The sequence below is a fragment of the Peromyscus maniculatus genome, chromosome 12 (genome assembly GCF_049852395.1).
Source record: "Peromyscus maniculatus bairdii isolate BWxNUB_F1_BW_parent chromosome 12, HU_Pman_BW_mat_3.1, whole genome shotgun sequence".
Classification (NCBI taxonomy): Eukaryota; Metazoa; Chordata; class Mammalia; order Rodentia; family Cricetidae; genus Peromyscus; species Peromyscus maniculatus.
In genome coordinates this window covers 87044124-87063126 of record NC_134863.1, presented here as the reverse complement: position 1 = coordinate 87063126, position 19003 = coordinate 87044124, and positions in this window count along the sequence as shown.

Here is a 19003-nt window from a genome sequence, read left to right as displayed (position 1 = left end):
TAGGACATAAAGCCCTGGGATGACTAAGCACCTTGCCAGTGCACATGCAGTCATGCAGCTGGAGTGGCTAGGAATTCTAACGTGCCGAGGGTCAGAGGTGATGATGATGCTAGGGCAGGAATAGAGAGGTATCATTTCCACATGATACAGGCATGAGTTTGTTTTTCTCTTGTTTCTGGCAGTCAGTGAAGTAAAGGGAAGCCAAGGATGTTTCCAGTCCCAGTATTTGCTACAGTGCAGAAGCTTGTTATTGTAACTGGCCTTTTTTTTTTTAAAGCTAAATTTCTTTAAACATGAAAGCATGCATTTCCCTCATCTTCTACACAAGCAATGTATCTATTTAACTGAATAAAATCAGGTGTGAAAGATGAATGAAATAAAGTGAGAGCACTCACCACCCTCCCATCTGTGGCACCCTTGTGCGCTACCCCACCCTCCCTCCATACCAGGTCTTGTTTCACAAGCTGCTTTTATTCTTTTCTACTTGAATCTTCTCCCGCACTGCCGACATCTGCAGTCATTGATGGATATCCTACAATTTTAATCCACTCAGTTTTCTATTATTTATTCAGTTTTTCCATCTGAGACATGAATTAGATAATATTGCTACCATTTGATGAGTGACCCGGGCCAAAATTCTGCTTTGGTTTAAAGTATCTAGACGACAAAAAGAGGGGGAAGAAAGGCCCTATGGCTTGTGCGTGTGTTCCAGAGGGGTGGCTGGAAAACACCTTCTTTAAAAGGGAATTTCTTTGCTTTTCTTTTAACCGGCTCTAAGTACCACCTCCCTGGTTGTCTTTTATTTCCTGGACCTGAGGGTGGGGCCAAGGTGAGCTGGGCTTCAGACCAGGAGCCCAGCAATCTGGGTAAAGTGCCCTTGAATGACCTCTGCCCTGCAGCCTTCATCCTCTTTTAAAAAACAAAACAAAACAGGGCTCCGCTAAAAAAAGAGGGAAAAAAAAGGTTAAGGCATTCAGCACTGGCTTGCTGTCCCAGCTTTCTAGCCGATGGACAACAGTTACTTGGTTTAGCTCACTAAAACCATGATGTCTCTGCTGGAGGAGGCCACAGGTTTCCATAGCAACTGAAATGATGCATAAGCCTTTAGCCCACTGTTAGGTGGGTCCATGGGCGGGGGAAGAGGTGTGGTTTCAGAGGCTCTGGGCTGCTATCTGTCAAGTTGGGAAGCTTGTCTCCCCTCCTCTCCTGCTACTCCTCTGTCATCTGTCTGCCCTTTTCAGTTCCATCCTGCAGGGGCCATTCAAGAGTCTGTGCTCTGTCTCTGTACCAAGGTAGCTTCCTGTGGATCAGGCCTTCCTCTCCTGCTTAGTCATCTCAGGCCCAAATCTCCGCAGCCCATTTAAGGATTCTGCAGCTGACCTGAGAGTGCTTATCTGTTAAGCCTGTAGATGTCGGATTTCCTCTCCTGCAGTGTTTGCATCAGCAGGAGGCCTCCACAGGCAGGGGTGTCACCTCAGGGTGGGCAAATGTATTTCCTCATTTCTTTGGAAGGCAGCTCAGATCTGGCCAATATTGACAAAGCTAAGATGATGACGATGATGATGATGATTGATGATGATTTTCTCTTCTGGATCAGGGAATTAGGATTTGTGCATGCCAGGCAAGCACTGTACTCCAAAGCATCTACAGCCCAATTCCCTGAGGAAACAGATGCTGCTCCTAGGCTAAGCAGGAAGGGCACCACCATGGTTAACTGGTGATGGACACCCTGTGTGTGAGAGAGAGAAGTTGGTGATGGTGAGGGGCTGTTTGTCCACTGTGAGATCTCAGACACTGGGGTAGCTGGGAACAGATGCACAAGCAGTGCTGTGGAAAGGCTGCATGATTCGTTTGTGCAGTGAACTCCAGTTTTCACAATTTCCCCTGTGCAATGCTGCAGAGAGACGACATGATCTGTGGAATGCATTCTGGTTTGCACACCTTCCCCTGTGATATGTTCTTACCTCAGCAGAGTCCTGGGAACACCCACAGATCACATGATGAGGGAAAAGAGCCATTGATTTATCCCAATGGTGCATGTTTATATTGCATCGAGTCAGAAAGTATAGGTCTTGCTTATTTCTAAGCTATCTTTATTATGCCAGTAAGTCTCACCTTGAGATAGTATGTTCTAGAACTTGACTCCTTGGAAAGAAAAGGTCTCCCCTTTCTTCAGCAGCCTGATAGGAGAGTCTATGCCACCCTAGGATAACACTCAGCTCTTTACAGTAGGTTTCTCACCCCACAGACTCCAGGGAGATGGGACCTGATATCCTCTTGTGAAAACTTCTAGAATGTCATGTTTGAAGCTTTTAATCCTCACCTTTAATGTCTATTTGGTTATATCTTTGTCAAATATTGAGCCAGGATCTGAAAAGCCATAACATTTCAAATATATACATTTGAGGATTAAAAATGAAGATCTGAGGGGTACAACTAACTTTCTTGGAAAACAGAGAAGGGCTTTTAAAATTTATTGAATTGTGTGTGTGTGTGTGTGTGTGTGTGTGTGTGTGTGTGTGTGTGTGTGTGTGTGTGTGTATGGGCATGCCACCATGTGAATGTAGAGGTCAGAGGACCACCTTCCTATAGGAGGACATTCTCTCCTTTGACCATGTGGGCCCTGGGGATCAAACTCAAGTCATCAGCTTGGTGACCTGAGCCTTTACCTGGTGAGCCATCTCAGACCCCAAGAAGGAAGGGCATTTCTCATCTACATGCAGTGGCAGCTAGGGCTGCTGAGCCTCGGAGGAGACTGGGCCCTCCTGTCTTTAAGCGTGCTTGTTTTATTGTTGCTGTAATAAAATACTTCCATGCCCTGCACAGCTTTGGACTTGACCTAGTAACCTGACTAGGATGGCAAGGGAATGAAGAAAGGACAGACACACAGACAGACACATAGAAAAGCCAAGTGGGACGCACACACTCTAATGGAGTGGCATCACCTACCTGGAACCTCAGTGCTGTTCGTCACACTGTAAACATTCACACTCAGAGGAGAGGAAGATTTTGTCATCCTTCTGAGTCTCACCCAGTGGGAGGGCTTTGCTAGTCCCATGGGTCTGAGGCCTTGGGGTCCTTGACATGGCTGTGCTCAAGTCAAACAATACAGAGTCCCTCGGGGCTTCCTTGGATCCCCACAAAATGCCACATGTCTAGCAGCTTCGAACAATCTGTCTTGGGCCTCACAAAGCTTTGGAGATGAGCAGTCCTCAAGGCAAGGTGCCAGCAGCCTTGGGTGTTTCCAGAAGTCTCCAGGAGGAAATGTGTCTTCTCCACTTTCCCAACTTCTGGGGGTCACTTGCGTTTCTTGGTCCATGATTTCCTCTTCTACCCTTAAAGCCAGAAGGATGACATCTTCCATGCTGATACAGACCTCTGACCTCTGGGCTAGAATGGGTACACTTCTCTGTTCCTGACCTTTTGATAGAAGCAAAATGGAAGGGAGGGAGCGAGGGGGACCATCCTGCTTCCTTCCCTGTGACTCTCTTGTAAGCATCATGTTGGCCATATGCCGCCAAGCCAGCAAGCCAGGCTAATTGCTCCATCTCAGGGTCCTTCCCAGTGCTGCGCGCTCCTTTCTGCTTAGTAATCCAACACACTCACAGGTCTCAGAGGGGACCTGAGAGCATCTTTGGGGGCTGTCATTCTGCCTCCTGAACATAGCGTTGGTCATCCCTGTGACAGCCTGGCTGAAATGTTTCCAGTTCTGGGTCCTTTGTGGTTAGGAGATGGCTTGTCATGTTGACCTTCATTCAAAACAATGAAAAAAAAAAACCTCACTATTTTAGGGGATGTGGCTGTGTCTCAGTGTGCACGGTGTTCTCCTAGCATGCACAAAACCCTGGGTTCAATTCCCAGCACCAACTGCTGTGGTGCAGGCCTGAAACCCTAGCACTTGCGAGGTAGAGGCAGAAGGATCAGAGGTTCAAGGTCATTTTTATCTACTCAGTGAGTTTGACGCCAACCTAGGAGATCTGAGATCCTGTTTTAAAACACACAAGACCTCAAACACCACCACATACCGTTTTATAAGAGAATGAAGAGTGCCAGGTCTGTAATTAGAGACAAACCAGACACTTCTAGTCCTCATATTACCAGCTTCTGCCCATGAATTTAGGCAACTCAATCTTCAGAGACAGTCTGGAGGTAGCCTCTGTGAGCAGGCTGCTTGGCTCCCTCTCTGTTTCCCTCCAGTCCTCTTCCCTCCCACCCCTGCCTGCCTCCCTCTTTCCTTCCTCCCTCTCCTCTCTCCTCTTTTTCTCCCCACTTCCCCCTGCTCTCTGAAGTCAGCTCAGCAGGCTGATGGCGCCCACGTGGCACACCTGTTGATTCTGGGCTAGTCTGGCTAGGGAGTAGGGAGAGGGGTTTGATTACCTCAGAGGAGGCAGGCATGGGGTTGCAATCAGCACTTAATTGGGCACTCTGAGTGTGGAGTCAGCCTCCTAGTTCAGCAGGTGCCCACCAGGGTAAGGATAAGTTCAGACCTCTGCGTGGGGCCTCTTGAAGCCCTGCACGCTTAATAACAGCAGAGGAAGGTTCCTGAATGGGCCTAGGTAGGCAATCAGCACCCGTATTTCAACTGCAACACAATTTCTCCAACTCCCAGAAATGCAATTAATCCTCTCAAAAAGACACTGTGGGAGAGATGCCATTTCATGCTGAAGGAGGCACAGTCTTTGTGGCTCAGCGTGTGAGTGAGCCAGGGCAGACAAACTCAGGCAGGGATGCCCTGCTGCCCGGCATGGGCCATCAACTCCATGCAAGTCAAGACGCTACAGGTTGGGCCCAGTCTTTGCTTGGGACTGCTCTTCTGGCGTCCTGGGTTTGAGTGGCTCCAGGTCCCACAGAGGCTGGCTTCACGTCCCACCTCTATCCATTCTTGTGTCTCAGCTGCAACTTGGTGTGTGGGACCATCCAAGCCTCACTGGTTAGGGGCAGTTTGCTCATGTGCCTCTTCCTTGTGTGTGATATTGTGTTGTGTTACCGTGGTGGGTTTATCAGTGATTGAACTGATTTTAGACATTTGGGTGATTTTTGGGTCTGTGATGTTCAGGGGGCACGTCTTCAAGCTGACATGATTTTGTTCCCGTTGTGTGAATCCTTGTAGTACCAGTTTGATTTATGTTGCATTTGAGGAAGGAAATCATTCGACTTACACTTGGAGCCACAGTCAGGCTCTAAGGGAAGTCAGAGCAGGAGCAGAGTCAGGAACCACAGAGGAACTGCTCACGGGCTGCCTCATAGTCAGCTAGGTTTCTTACATCACCCAGGGCCACAGGCTAGGGACAGTGCTGCCCACAGCTGGCTGAACCCTCCTACATCAATCACCAGTCAAGACAATCCCTCACAGATATGCGGCAGGCCAGCCCGACCTGGGAAATACCTGAATGGGCACTCACTAAGACTTTAGGACTGGAGCAGGTATAACTGTGTAAAGAACTTGCTTTCAAAGAAGGGGTAGGAGCTTTTTCACCCACCAGCCAGGCATGACCACTGCAAAGGCCTCAATTCTTTCCAGGCACTGGTTTTGTCTCTTTCTGTTGTAGCCTTTCTGCTGAGCTTCCAGATATTTTTAGTTGTATCTCTAAAATCTTTTGTTTTTATCATACTAACATTTAAACTATGTGTCTTTAACTTATTCCAGGCCTTTAAAAGGGGTATCTACCCTTCCACCCACCGGTTTATCCAACACCTCATTCCTCCATTTACTCATAAATACCAAGTCCTTCTGTGTCGCAGGCAGCAAGGTGGAGTGTAAAATGCTGAGCAAAGCATACTTCTGAGCCTCCGTGAGTGGTGATGTCAGCACAGGCCTGATGGGTCATAAAGGTGATAAAGGTGTTTTGAATGGATATCAGAACATGGAGTTCTGATAATAATGCCATAATGGCTTTGCCTTCCCTGTGAATGGAATGACTCAGTCTTGTCTTCCTACTCAGCATGCTTCTAGCATGCTCTCAGCTTGTGCTGGTGCAGAGTTGGCCTACATACTTCCTGTCTCAAGGATCTTGTTACTACTACGGGAGGCAACACATCTCGTCATGGAGTTCTCATGAATTGCAGAGTTCCCTAGCCTGGGGATAAGTGGGGACTTGACCAGTGGAAAAGCACAAGGGATATTCCGCAGAGAAGAAAGAGCACAAAGGGAGGATGTGCCTTTGTGGGAGCCGTCAAGAGAGACATGATTTACCATTTTTCCCTGGAGCTGGCTCAGGCCATCTGCTGGACCCTCCCTCCCCCAGTCCCTGTCTCCATGTTCACACATCACAGCTGGCCAACAGCTTGTCTGAGATGCTGTGTTAGGAACTTGTGCAGACTGTGAGTGACAGGCTGGGACTGGGTAGGGCTGTTTGACCTCTGAGGCTCTTCCTGCTTCTGAGAACCTTTTCTGGGATGTCCTTGCTCAATTCTGCTGGTCGGAAGCTCTGGTTCCTGTACCTTTCCTCAACACACACCCTCACCTGGGATTTATAAGGTGCTTATTTGAGTTTCTCCAATATTTTTCTCTGAAACTGTGGAATCTAACTCCATTTATTTTGTTTCTACATTTGTTTTCACTTGGTTTCTTAATCTTCCCTCAAAGCCTACTGTGTACAACAGGTCTGAACTCTCAAGCACAAAAAAGACTGCTCTCAGCATCGCAGGTCAAACAATCCCAGGTTTCTAGGCCCTTGGACAGTCAGTCAGGAAGTGCAGGTTCATGGATTGTGCTGTGTTTATGATGTTTAAAAACATTTATTTTTCTAGAGCATATTAATTTCCTTTGGAACAAACAAATTGAATTGAAAATTAGGAATCAGATTACACGGTGAATAGGGCCCATCTATCGCTGTAATTTGGGCTTTGAATAACTTTGTCAATTAATTTCATGCAACCATGATTGCCTACCTGAACTGACACTTGGTCCAAGGAGGCAATGGTGTAGATTGTGTTGCTGCTGACTGAAGCATAATTGTGTCTGCTGCCCTGCCTCTCAGAGGGTACCTGGGTCATGTAAACCTTTCAGCTTTAGTAAGATGGATCTGATCAATTCCCCGGGATTATATTCAACTGGGTATGGACTGCTTGTTATAGATACCATTCCATATTGCTTTTTAATCAAATATTAAAATGAATTGGAAAGGACAGAAACATTGGTTGCCAAGATAGTGTTGAAAACCAAGCAAGTCTAGACAGGCTTGAGATAGACAAGGCTAACACAGCCACCCAGCCAGACCTGCCACTACAGGCCCTGGTTCACTGTGCTCAGGTCAGGGATCAGCAAAGCTTTCAGCCATTCCAGGTGTGGAAAACTACAAATTTTACATTTTGCATACCACAGCACATGGCTCAGTACTGTGAAGGTGTCAAGTCTTCTCACCACTAGGGACTCTAGTAATAGCATGTAAAAGACACATATTAGGACAAATTCAAAATTCTCACCTGCCAGAATCTAAATTACACAAACATTGCATGTATTAAAAGCAATATTGCGCATGTTTGTGTGTACATATGCTTTGTGCAATAGCCCACAGTTTGGGATCTTTATTTTAGAATTTATTTGTAAGCACTCATTCTCCCCATAAAATTGTCCCTAGGGAATGCACTATATAAATATTTAGGGGATGTTACCTGAATATATGGTCTCTAATAAGCAGAGAAAAATGCTTTTACCTAAAAAAGAAGATTCTGGAGATGCTGATAGAGCCAGGTAAAATAACTCAAGTTCCTACAAAGCAAGGGAGCCTTAAAAGAAATCTACCCTTGTATTCTGTCATGTGCTCTGTTCTTTCCACCACAGCAGGCCCATGGAAGGGAAGCCCTGGCTGGACCCTATGTGGGTCATAAAGAGCAGTCTGGTTTCATCAGCATGCACCTTCCCAACCCATTGGCAGCTTCATCTTGGGTTACTAGCATCCTGAGTAAGCAAGGCTTGAAGAACCATTAGCTCTTTGAATGACTCTCCTGGTAAAAACATGCAAAGGCACTTAGTTTCTTAGCAATCAAACTGAGGCTTGTCCTGTGTCTGCTCCTTCACACAATTCTTAGCCTTATTCTGGCTCTGCACATCAGAAAACCTGTTTGTTCAATCTTGTTCCTTCCTTGTTGGTCATACCATCAAAACACTAAAGAACACTTTACAAGGATTTAAAGTTTGCAAGCTGCCTTCCTACCCTCTAACTCCTTTGATTTCTACCATGTCACCTGAGACTTGGAGAGCCTTTGTGGCTAGACAGTGGCACAACCCACATGCTGTGACCCCTGAACCAGCAACCTCCACCGACTGTTCTTCCCAACTGCAGAGAACTGTCTGTGCTCAGTGCTTCTCAGGAGGGAGGGTCTCCAGCCTCTTTGCTCCCACAGCCTTGGTAAACCAAATGGTGGTACTGCTGGAGTGATGAAGGTTCTCTTGGGATTCTGGCTCCAGCACACATCGCCCTTCTGGCCCACACTAAGATTACTTGACATTAAAAGGGAGAGAGGGAAGTACTGTGATGGTTTACATATGAAATACACTCTACCATTGCTGTGTGCTCATCCAACAGTCACAGACAGGTTTAGGAGAGAGCTGAGTTCCATATACGTTACATATCAACACTACATCATACAGCTTGTGGGTCTTTTCTGACACTTCTTAGGTTGTCTTTATGGCTTTTCCTTTTCTGTATAGAGGCCTTGTGATTGGATGTGATCCCAATGCATACTTTTTGCTTTTGTTGCCTGTGGTTTTTGGAGTAATAATCAAGATGTCATTATTAAGACTCATTCAGGAAAAGATTTTGCCAATGTTTTCTTCTAGAAGTTTTACAGTTTCAAATCTTGTACATCTTGAGTTGATCCTTGTATGTGCTGAAAAGCAGAGACCCCACTTATTACTTTGCCTGTAGATATCCAGTGTTCTTAACTGAAGACATTGTTTCTAGTATGTAATACTGACATGGGGTTGTTGAAGAGTCAATGACCATACATATGTGGGTTTCTTTTGGGGGTCTCTTCTGTTTCATTGATCTATCTGTCTTTATGTGGGTAACAGTATTTTAATCAGTATAGCTTTGTAGTATATTTAAAATTATTTTTTTGAGATTATAATATTACTATATCATTTCCCCCTTCCCTTTCCTCGCTCTAAGCCTTTCTATCTCTCTCTCTTTTTGATTCATGCTCTCTTTTTCATTAGGGGTGTGTGTGTGTGTGTGTGTGTGTGTGTGTGTGTGTGTGTGTGTGTGTGATTATATATAACTTGCTCAGTTTGCATAATGTTACTTGTATGTATGCTTTCAGGGCTGACCATTTGGTATTAGATAACTACTGATGTGCTCTTCTAGCATATTTTAAAATCATAAAATATCATGCCTCCAGCAGGCCTTTGGCTGTTTGTATGACAGCTTTGATCCTTTGTGATTATGGATAGATATTAGAATTATTTTAGTGTTTGTATAAAAGCTTTTTTTGGGATTTTGCTAATGATTGCATTGAATCTACAGATCACTTTGGATAGTAAGTATGACCATTTTAATAATGCTAATTTTCAAAACTATGAATAATGAACTTTACTACTAAAAAAAAATAAAGGCTACCCATAAAAATGGTTGAGACAGATGTGCAAACATCAATGTAAGAGAACAAGAACTATGCATAAACAAGAGACATGGAAACTGCCCAGAACCCATTAACCTGATGTCAACACCTCCAGAGGATATAATATGGAAGAAACCCCTGACTAAGAATTCACCTTTTTAATCTTATAACTGCTAATATTTTACTCCACACCCTCCTCACATGTATGTTTCTGCTTTTAACTGTGTGACCATTCATCTTGTGGGTGCATTGCTTTATTTTGTCTAGCTTTTTCAAGTTTTTTTTTCATTGTCATTGAGTTTCTGAAGCTTGGATTTAGTACTCCTAGTCATGTTCTGTTTTGTTTTTTAAGAATGGGAATATTAATTTGTGCTATGTGGTATTTATGGTGATATTTTATTTGTACTGAATTGTGATTTTATTTGTATGTTAATAAATAAAGTTGCCTGGAGGTCAGAGCTAATAGTAAGCCATAGCAGAGCTGGGTGTTTGTGGTGAATGCATTTGGTAGGCAGAGCTAGGTAGATCTCTGTGTGGTCAAGGATATAGCCAGCATTGGAGACACACACCTTTGATCTCAATACCAACCATAGAAGACCTGGAGGTCTGTACGGACAGGCAGTGATGAGGTGGTTATGTGGTTGGGTTTACAACCAATGAGAAGGCAGAACAGAAAGTCTATATAAAAACAAACACACAGGAAGTAGGTCTCTCTTGGCTGAAGAGGATCGCTGAAGCAGGGAAGGGTAAGGCTCTTACCTCTGACCTCTTGGGCTTTTATCTTTACATTGGTTCTGTGTTTCTTATTTAATAAGACGGTTACTTCTACAGGTATTTTTTAGTTTTGTGTGATCTGTGGCTCAATGTCAGGCAAATTAGAAAAAAAAATTGTTTCAAATATTTTTTGCTCAATTTTCCCTTTCTTTTTTAATGTATGAATTATATGTATTATACTTTTGAAACATTCAGTTTTTGGATAGCCTCCTTCCAGGTGGTCTTTACCCCAATTCTTTTTATTTTCTCTCTATTTCAGTTTGACAGTTTTTATTGACTTACCTTAAATTTAACCAATAATAATGGCATATCACATCTGTGATTAAAATCATCAAAATATTCTTCATTTGTTTTATAGTATTTTTTTCTAATATTTTTATCTTCATTCTTTCTTAGAGTTTTCAATCTTCTGCTTGTATTATCCATATGTTTTGCCTATCAGTTACATACTTTAATAATATATTAATGGTAGGCATGTCAAATTGCTGGTCTGATATTCCGATGTCTCTGTCATGCATGAGTGAGGTTCTGAGGTTAGCTTTGTCATCTCAGGCTCTCCTTTCCTGCTCTCTGTATAGGACTTGCTTTGTTGCAGTTTAGGTAAGAAGTATGAGGTTTTGGGTGTGGAGATAAATGGGGCAAAGAGGTCAGATTTGTGTCCACCTGGCCAGGTGCCAGGCTGTGCCTGGCTGGTGTTTGCTGCAGCTGTGGTTTCCAGGGTTCTTCAGAAGCCTTCTTGTTTCTTCAGGGAAGCTTCTCCAGCTTCTGCTCCTTTGTATAGTTTGCATCTCTGCAGCTCCTCTTTAGTTGTGACCCTTTCTTTCTCACACTGGAGCCTGGATAGTGCATTGGTTACGTATGGGAGACTTAATCCCAGAGTTTTCACTGCTCTGACTCTGAGCTAAGACTGCACAAGTACTTTTTAAGGAACTTTGCCCTCCCCGTTCCTTGGCCACAGCATCTTCAGATCTATTTCCTTAAATCTCTGGTTCCTGGTTATTATGCATTTCCCCATGTCAGACAGAAGGGCTGGATGGGGCTAGCCTGGGAGCAATGCCTCTTACCAGCTGGGGTAATGTCCATGCAGACCCTGCTTCTTTCACCTTTATTGTAGAGGAGAACCCTGCATTTCATGGTGATTGCCTTTCTCCAAGCAGGGCTTTTTTCTCAAGTCTTCATATGTGAGCTCCTCTTGTGTCTTGGTGACCAAGTCCCTGAAAGAAACCAGGGGAGATGGCTTTATTTCTGCTCATTGTTTGGAGGGTTCAGCATCTGGTCATTTTGCCTCCTCTTCTTTGGCATCATGGTGGTTTGAGTGTGTAGTGGAGGATAGCTGTTATTCATTTCTTGGTGGGTGGGAAGCAGAGAAAGGGGATTCTGAAGAGGTCATGAGGACATGCAGTTTCAAGGATATAACCATGGTTTTCTACTTCTTCCTACTAGACCCCAACTCCTACCTTTCATCACTTCCCAATAATGATATCTCTCCATGAATGCATCAGGGCCCTCATTATTTATTATCTGTATTATCTCAGGGCCCTCATGATTTAGTCTCTGTAAACAACATCACAGATGCACCCAATGAGGTCTCCCCTAGTCTCTCAGGTGTGTGTGTGTGTGTGTGTGTGTGTGTGTGTGTGTGTGTGTGTGTGTGTCTGTGTACACAGATGTGAATGTGCATGTAGAAGCCAGAGACTGACATCAGTATCTTTCTCAGTTTCCCTCTATTCTGAGTCAGGGTCGTTTGCTGAACCTGAAGCTTACTAAGCTTCATGAATAGCAGACTAGCTATCCCAGGGATCCTCCTGTCTCTGCCTCACCAGTGCTGGTGATTGAACATAGGTCTTCAGGCTTGTAAGCAATCTTCCCAGCTCTCCCAGACATTTCTTAGTCCAGTCAAGTTGACAGCTCAGAACAACACCCACACCTGGTGAAAGCTCACAGATGTCTGGAGGCTCCTTATGCACCCCATTGTCAGGAGAGCCCACCTTCAACCTCTGGAAACCCAACAAAATCCCTACGCAGGCATTCCTACCAGGTTATAGATGCAATGGCTTGTGCTCCCTTGAAACAGTTCTTAGCTGAGATTCCTGTGCATATGTCTACCTGTCTATGCTTAGTGATGCCTCTGATGAATTCATGCAGAGTTACTGTTTTCCCATTGTCTTGGCTTAAGTACAGATGAGAGCTTACAAGTTCTTCCCAAGACATAGTGGGAGTCTAAAGCCTCTATTTTTCTTTTTATATTTTCTCAATCTTGGTTCAATCTTGCCTTTCTAATGATATTTGTATTGTATCACAGGCATTGCATAAGTCATAGGTGCTCTAGGTAATGTTCCCCACCCCCATTAGCGAGGGAGACCTCTCTTCTCCAAATTATCTTAGGAATGACCTGTAGTGAAATTTTTTCAAAATTTGTTTAACATCTGCTAATCTATTATTTTTTGTGGGGGGGGGGAGGATGGATTTGGTGTTTTACCGTTTTCACTCTGTCTCCATAGCTCTCACTATCTCTGCTCTTCAGAGATTTTGAGATGAGCTCTCCCTGCCTGATCCAGGCACACATAGGGCTATGACCTGAAGCTTTATGCTTGTGGCAGAGCATTCGTTGTAGTAAGACCTGGTTTATCAAACACTGGATGACTGCATGGAATGCCAGTCCCTGTCTGCACCTTGGCTTTCTGTTGCCAGTGCCACGACAGAGTTCTGCAAATTCTCAGAGGGGAGATATGTGTGGAGGCTTTGCTGGTTTGCAGGCCAGCATTCCTCCCGTGAGTGACTCCCCAAGGCTCCTAGTAGATCCCTCAGTTTAGTGCCAGCCTGATCTTCAAGTCAGATTCAGAACTGGCTGTAGCTAGAGTTTTCCTGTCTGGCCCACAGTCAGGACAAAGCTCTGTCACCCGCCAGTCCCACAGCTGCTCAGACCCAACCAAGTAAACACAGAGACTTATGTTGTTTAAACTGTTTGGCCTAATGGCTCAGGCTTCTAGCTAACTGTTCTTATATCCTAAATTAATCCATTTCTATAAATCTATACCTTGCCTCATGGCTCGTGGCTTTCCAGCATCTTCACATGCTGCTTGTCATGGCGGCTGCTGGCAGTGTCTCTCCCCACCTTCCTGTTCTCTCAATTCTCCTCTTTGTTAGTCCCGCCTATACTTCCTGCCTGGCCACTGGCCAATCAGTGTTTTATTTATTGACCAATCAGAGCACACATTTGACATACAGACCATCCCACAGCAACTAGCATTTAGGTCAAGGGCACAAGATAATTAGCAGTTTCTACCCAAGCTGGAAGGGGTGCTCCCATCTCTATGGCTTGTGTTCTTTCATCCTTTATCATTGCCATATGTCTTATTTCATTTCTTGATACTAAAACAACACCTGAGACTAGGTAATTTAACAGGTACAGAAATTTATTTTCTCAGAGTTCTAGAGGATGAGAAGTCCATGTTAGAAAGACACTGGCTAAGGTCCTCTTTCTGCCTCATCTCATGGTGGATAGAAGAAAGGAAGGTCAAGAGGGCAGGTGAAGAGACCCACTCTCGCAATGTCCTTTCAGAGAGACTACAGCTCCTCATGACCTAAACACCTCTCACTGGCTCTGCCTCTTTGGAAATTCAATTTCCAACAATGCATTCAGGGGGCACATTCAAACCATAGCACCATAACATTCCCATCCCTTAAATCCTGGAGATAAGTAGTTTGTCTAGTTCTTATAAAAATATTGTGGCATTAGTGTTGGCCCATTACACCCTACTATGACTATCAGGGCAGAGCACATTTTTAATAAAATGGCTTAGTATTCATGTTGGTATCTCTGGCATGTATGCTAGGAGAGCAGCACATGTCACTTTCATGGATTCCTCACAGTGGCTGGACCAGGAAATCATGCTCCATACTCGTGTTGGACTGTCAAAAAGAGTGGGGACCCAGTGTTTGTGATTTGAACTCTGAAGATGTAAGTAACCCCAATTAAATGTTTTTTTCTTTATAAGAAAAAGAAAAAGAAAGAAAGAAAAAAAGAAAAGTAAAAACCCCACAGATGTCAGTGGCTCTTGTGGGCATTTCAGGAAACAGGGGAGTGGAGGGCTCAGGGGAGGGGAGGGCTCAGTATCCATCAAGAGGAGCAGAATGCACATAAAAAGTGCACACCATTATACAAAGCAGAAGAAAAGTCGAGTATCCTGTGGGGGGTACTTTAATTAGAACCTAGAAAATTGTGATTTCTTTAGAAACAACATAGTGCACTGAAAGCATCCAGCATGGATCCAAGGAAGGTTGTGAGGTATACCCCAAAAAATTATCCTGGAACTGGTCACAGGGGAGAGGAACTCAGAAGGAGAGAGGAGAGAGAAGTTGTCTTTACAACATTCTCGTAGTGGGTCAGCACTCCATAGTGCCAGTCAGGTCATCGTGCAGGAGAAAAAAACAAACCAGAGTTTTAATTCTTAATATCCCTGAAAAGATGTGAGCTGCCAGGAACACAGGAAATGGCTAAACAAAGCTCATGGGGCTTCAGATTGGCCTCCGGGGAAGGGTGAACAGGCTAGGGATGGTGGAGGTCTGTGCTTGCAAACAGACCTTTATTCACCCAGGGATGGGGCTTCCTAGATTGAGATACTTGCCTGTCCAAAGTGTGGGGGGGTGTTGTACACGTGGCATCAGCATGAATCTGTGCAGTAAAGAACACTGGAAGGTCATGTGTTGCCAGCTTTACACACAGATACTGCACTCTCTTTCCCAAACATTAATTACATGTTGTGTATGCATATGTCAGGGTAAAAGTAACAGAATATCTGAAATCACTAATGTTCTAGAACATTGAAGGACTATGGGCTGCTGTGCAGGGACTATAGACAGAGCATGGGGTCTGGAGTCAGAAGTGGGGTCACACCCTGACATCACACTTGACAGATGGAACACCCTGAGATTTTGTGTCCTCATGGAGAGAGTGGATATGGTCTCCAGGACATAAGGCTTTGGAGGAAGTTAAATTAGACACTTGATACATACCATGTGCTGTGCCCAGGGAGCAGAGTCATCAGGTGTGGTAAGCAGAGGTGTGTATCAGCCATTTTTTTCACCACTGTGACAGAATTCCTGAGAAAAGCAACTCAAGGGAGGGAGGGTTTATCTTGATCCACAGTTTGAGTGTCCACCAGCATGGTGAGGAAGTTATGGCAGCTGCTCACATTGTGCCTGAAGTCAGGAAGCAGAGAGAGAGAGAGAGAGAGAGAGAGAGAGAGAGAGAGAGAGAGAGAGAGAGAGAGAGAGAGAGAGAGAGAGAGACTGGTGTGGTGCTTGGCTTGCTTTCTTCTTTGTATGCAGTCCAATACCCAGCCCCTCGGATGGTGTCACCACATTTAGGGTGTGTCTTCCCATCTCACTTAACCCAAATCTGCAAAGTCCCTCACAGTCACACTCAGAGGTTCATCTCCAAGTGGTTCTGTCTAGAGGGAGAAAGAGGCAGCTGCTTCCCACTCTCATAAGGAAAAGGAAACACCTGTTCCTTGGGGCTGTGAGGAAAGGGGGCCTGGGTTCCCACTGTCATCCTCTGGAGTGCAGATCTGTGTTCAAGGACAAAGCAAGTACCATGGCCAGCTTCCATGCTATGCCTCCAGTTCTCATTTCCCCTGCTATAAACACAACCTCCAGAGTTAGGGCGTCTCTGGGAGGTCTCATTATATATGCATTGGCCAGTTAATTCCCAAGACTTTATGTGAGCGCAGACTCCCAAATTTGTGGAAAAATTTATTTATAAAACCATGACTTTAGAAACACAAAAAGTATTTTCTTTCCACATAATTGTTGAGGGGCTGTGAGGATAGCCCGAAGGATCTTGCTGACCTTCCTACTCTGTCCCTCTGTGACCTTCCCATGTAAAGTGGATTGTGCTGAACAGGAGAAGCATTGCTGAATGTCCTGGAGCACTTCAGTATCACATCACGTTAGGATGCTGCCCACAAATGTAATTTCAAAAAGCCCGTGAAGTAGAGCTCAGGTAAGGCTGCTCTGCTCCTCTAAGGAGACAACATCTCATTGCGTTTGGAATATGGTCAATCCCCTCTAAAATTTATTTTGAGATTTGATTGACATTGTAATATGCTGGGAGGTGGGAAGATGACTCAGTCAGTAATTTGCAGGAGGACCCGAATCTGGATCCCCAGCACTCACATAAAGGCTGGGCATGGTAGCACGTACATCTGTAATCCTGACACTGAGGACATGGATATAAGAGGATTCCTGGGTGGGGTTTCCCAGCCAGCCAGTCGAGTCTGAGATCCAGGTTTAAATAGAAGCCCTGTCTCAATAGTATGGTGGAGAGAGGTTGAGGGAGACACCCAATGCTGGCCTCTCATCTCCACAAGTGTGAATCTACAAGTACTCATGTACCTGAGTGTGTAACCCATATTCATACACATGTACACACAGGAGAGGTGGTGAGGTCATTAAGGAAAATGACTAGATGGCAGAATTTCTCTGGCTGGACTAATTACATCAGCAGGGTATTTTGCATCTCCCAATGGTTTCCACTTATCTGCCTTGTTATGGAACAGCACAAACCTCCTGCAAAATGGTGAAATTTCTGCCTCCACAAACAGGAGCTAAATAAACCTGTCTTCTTTATTAATCACTTAGTCTTTGGTTGTTTATTATATCAACAGAAGAAAGACTAAGACAGTCTTCAGTAAATGGCTATATCAGGGTGAGAAGTTTGACCCCCAAGGCTGACTAGAGATGTGTGCTTCTCAGTGCCTCTAGTCCTGGTCTCAAAGGGTTTGTCCCCTGCATTTGAGTGACTGAAAGCTCTGTGGCCCCACTGTGGCTGCCCTGTCTGAAGTATATAAAAGATAGCAGATATCTGTCTGAGTTGGATTGCTTTTTGTTTTATTTATTATTTTGTTTATTGATTTTGTTTTTTGAGGCAACATCTTGTTATATAGCCCATGATGACTTTGAACTCACCTTAATCCTCCTGCCTCAAGTGCTGGAATGATAGGCACATTGCCAACATCCCCAGTTTGTGCTGTCTTCTTTATAGTGCAATCCCACACAGGTTCTATCCTCAGAGTCAGGCAAGGCCACTGGGACATTCACCATCATTTAGGAATTATTATTAATAATACTGAAATTTAAGGAAACCCACTAAACATTCCTTCCTTATGTGCTATTTGGGGATGAACGTGCTCTGAGCTATAGCAAGAATGCAGTAAGTCACTCCTGAACATGAAGGACTGAAGAAGCTGTACAGCAGATACCAGAAAGCAGGAATTTATAATTCATCAAATAAAGCTTGAAGGTGAAAAATATGAAATGTGTGACTCACATGCTACCTTGGACACTTCTGTATTCACTGGGGAGAGACAGATAAGACACCAGAAGCTGAGTGCACTCCTGATGTTCCTGCTGAATGTCCCCCTGTGATGGCCATTGGCTCCACGTTCTCATGCAAACAGGCCATCAGTCTCCATCTACAGAGCTAAGACCCTTTCTTCAGGAAAGTGCAGATATGATGCCAGCCAATTATTAAAGATCAGCTCTCAGGTCCTCCATTATGTGATTCTATTTTGTGACAAAATCATCCCAGAACTTTTTTCTTAAGTTGTAAGAAGATATCCCCAAAGTAGGCTGAGCTTAGTGTTAGCTCAGGGAAGATGGACACCACTTATTGTCAATTGTTTTCTGTCCCTCCTGATAATGCTCCATCACCTACCACAGGAAGACAGTCCCAGTCCCCTCTCCCCGGACTTCTAGTCAGCAGCAGAAAAATCACAGGAGGGGAAACCCATGTGTCCGTTTCTAGCGTAGATTTTCAAATACACCAACTTCAACAGGTTTTCATTTGCATAGTGACATGTCCAGGCTGGGAAAAATTTAAAGTTCCCATGGCAGTGACTATAGCCCTGCCTCAGGACAAGGTGGGGGCTGAGGGTTCAAAGCTCTCCAGTTCAGCTGGGTGAAATTTGTGTCTCTTGGGATCCAAGGTGCTCAAGTCAACAAGAAGCTGAAGACATCTCAGAGGATGGGCCACCAGTCTTCTGTCAAGGTGCTGACCATCCCAGCACGGTCACATCTGGGTCACATCTGTATCACTTGATACATCTGGGACTAAGGTCACTCCAGAGAGGTTACCTTTGGACTTTGGAACAGTTTGGTTACATATATGTAAATGTTATTATATGCAAGTGACCTTATTTACTCTATGGAAATGAGCTTAGAGGTGTTTCCTGAGCTCCCCAAGCTCATTTATAGTGTTGAGGGCTCATAGGGGCTGACAGGTGATCCAGGGAATGCCACTGTGGGCAAGCCAAACTCCCCTGCCTCACAGAATGTGACTCACGGGACAGTTAAAAATGAATGTAAAAGAAAAAGTTATGAAGAAGCCCTTGGGGAGCCCAAGATCAAGATGTTCCTCTTCACTTACAGAGACCATCCTCTCATCATCTCAAGAAGAGGAAGACAGAGGGAGAGAAGGGGGAGGAGAAGGAGGAATAGCAGAAGAAAGGGGAGGAAGAAGAGGGACAGATAAAAGGGAGAGGAGGTGAAAGGCAGCCTTAGATGTACATGCTGTATGCCATAGCACCACCTGGGTTCTTTACACACTCATGCCTCACAGCACGGCCATGATATCTCATGCCACAGTGAGGCTTGATGCCAACTGCCA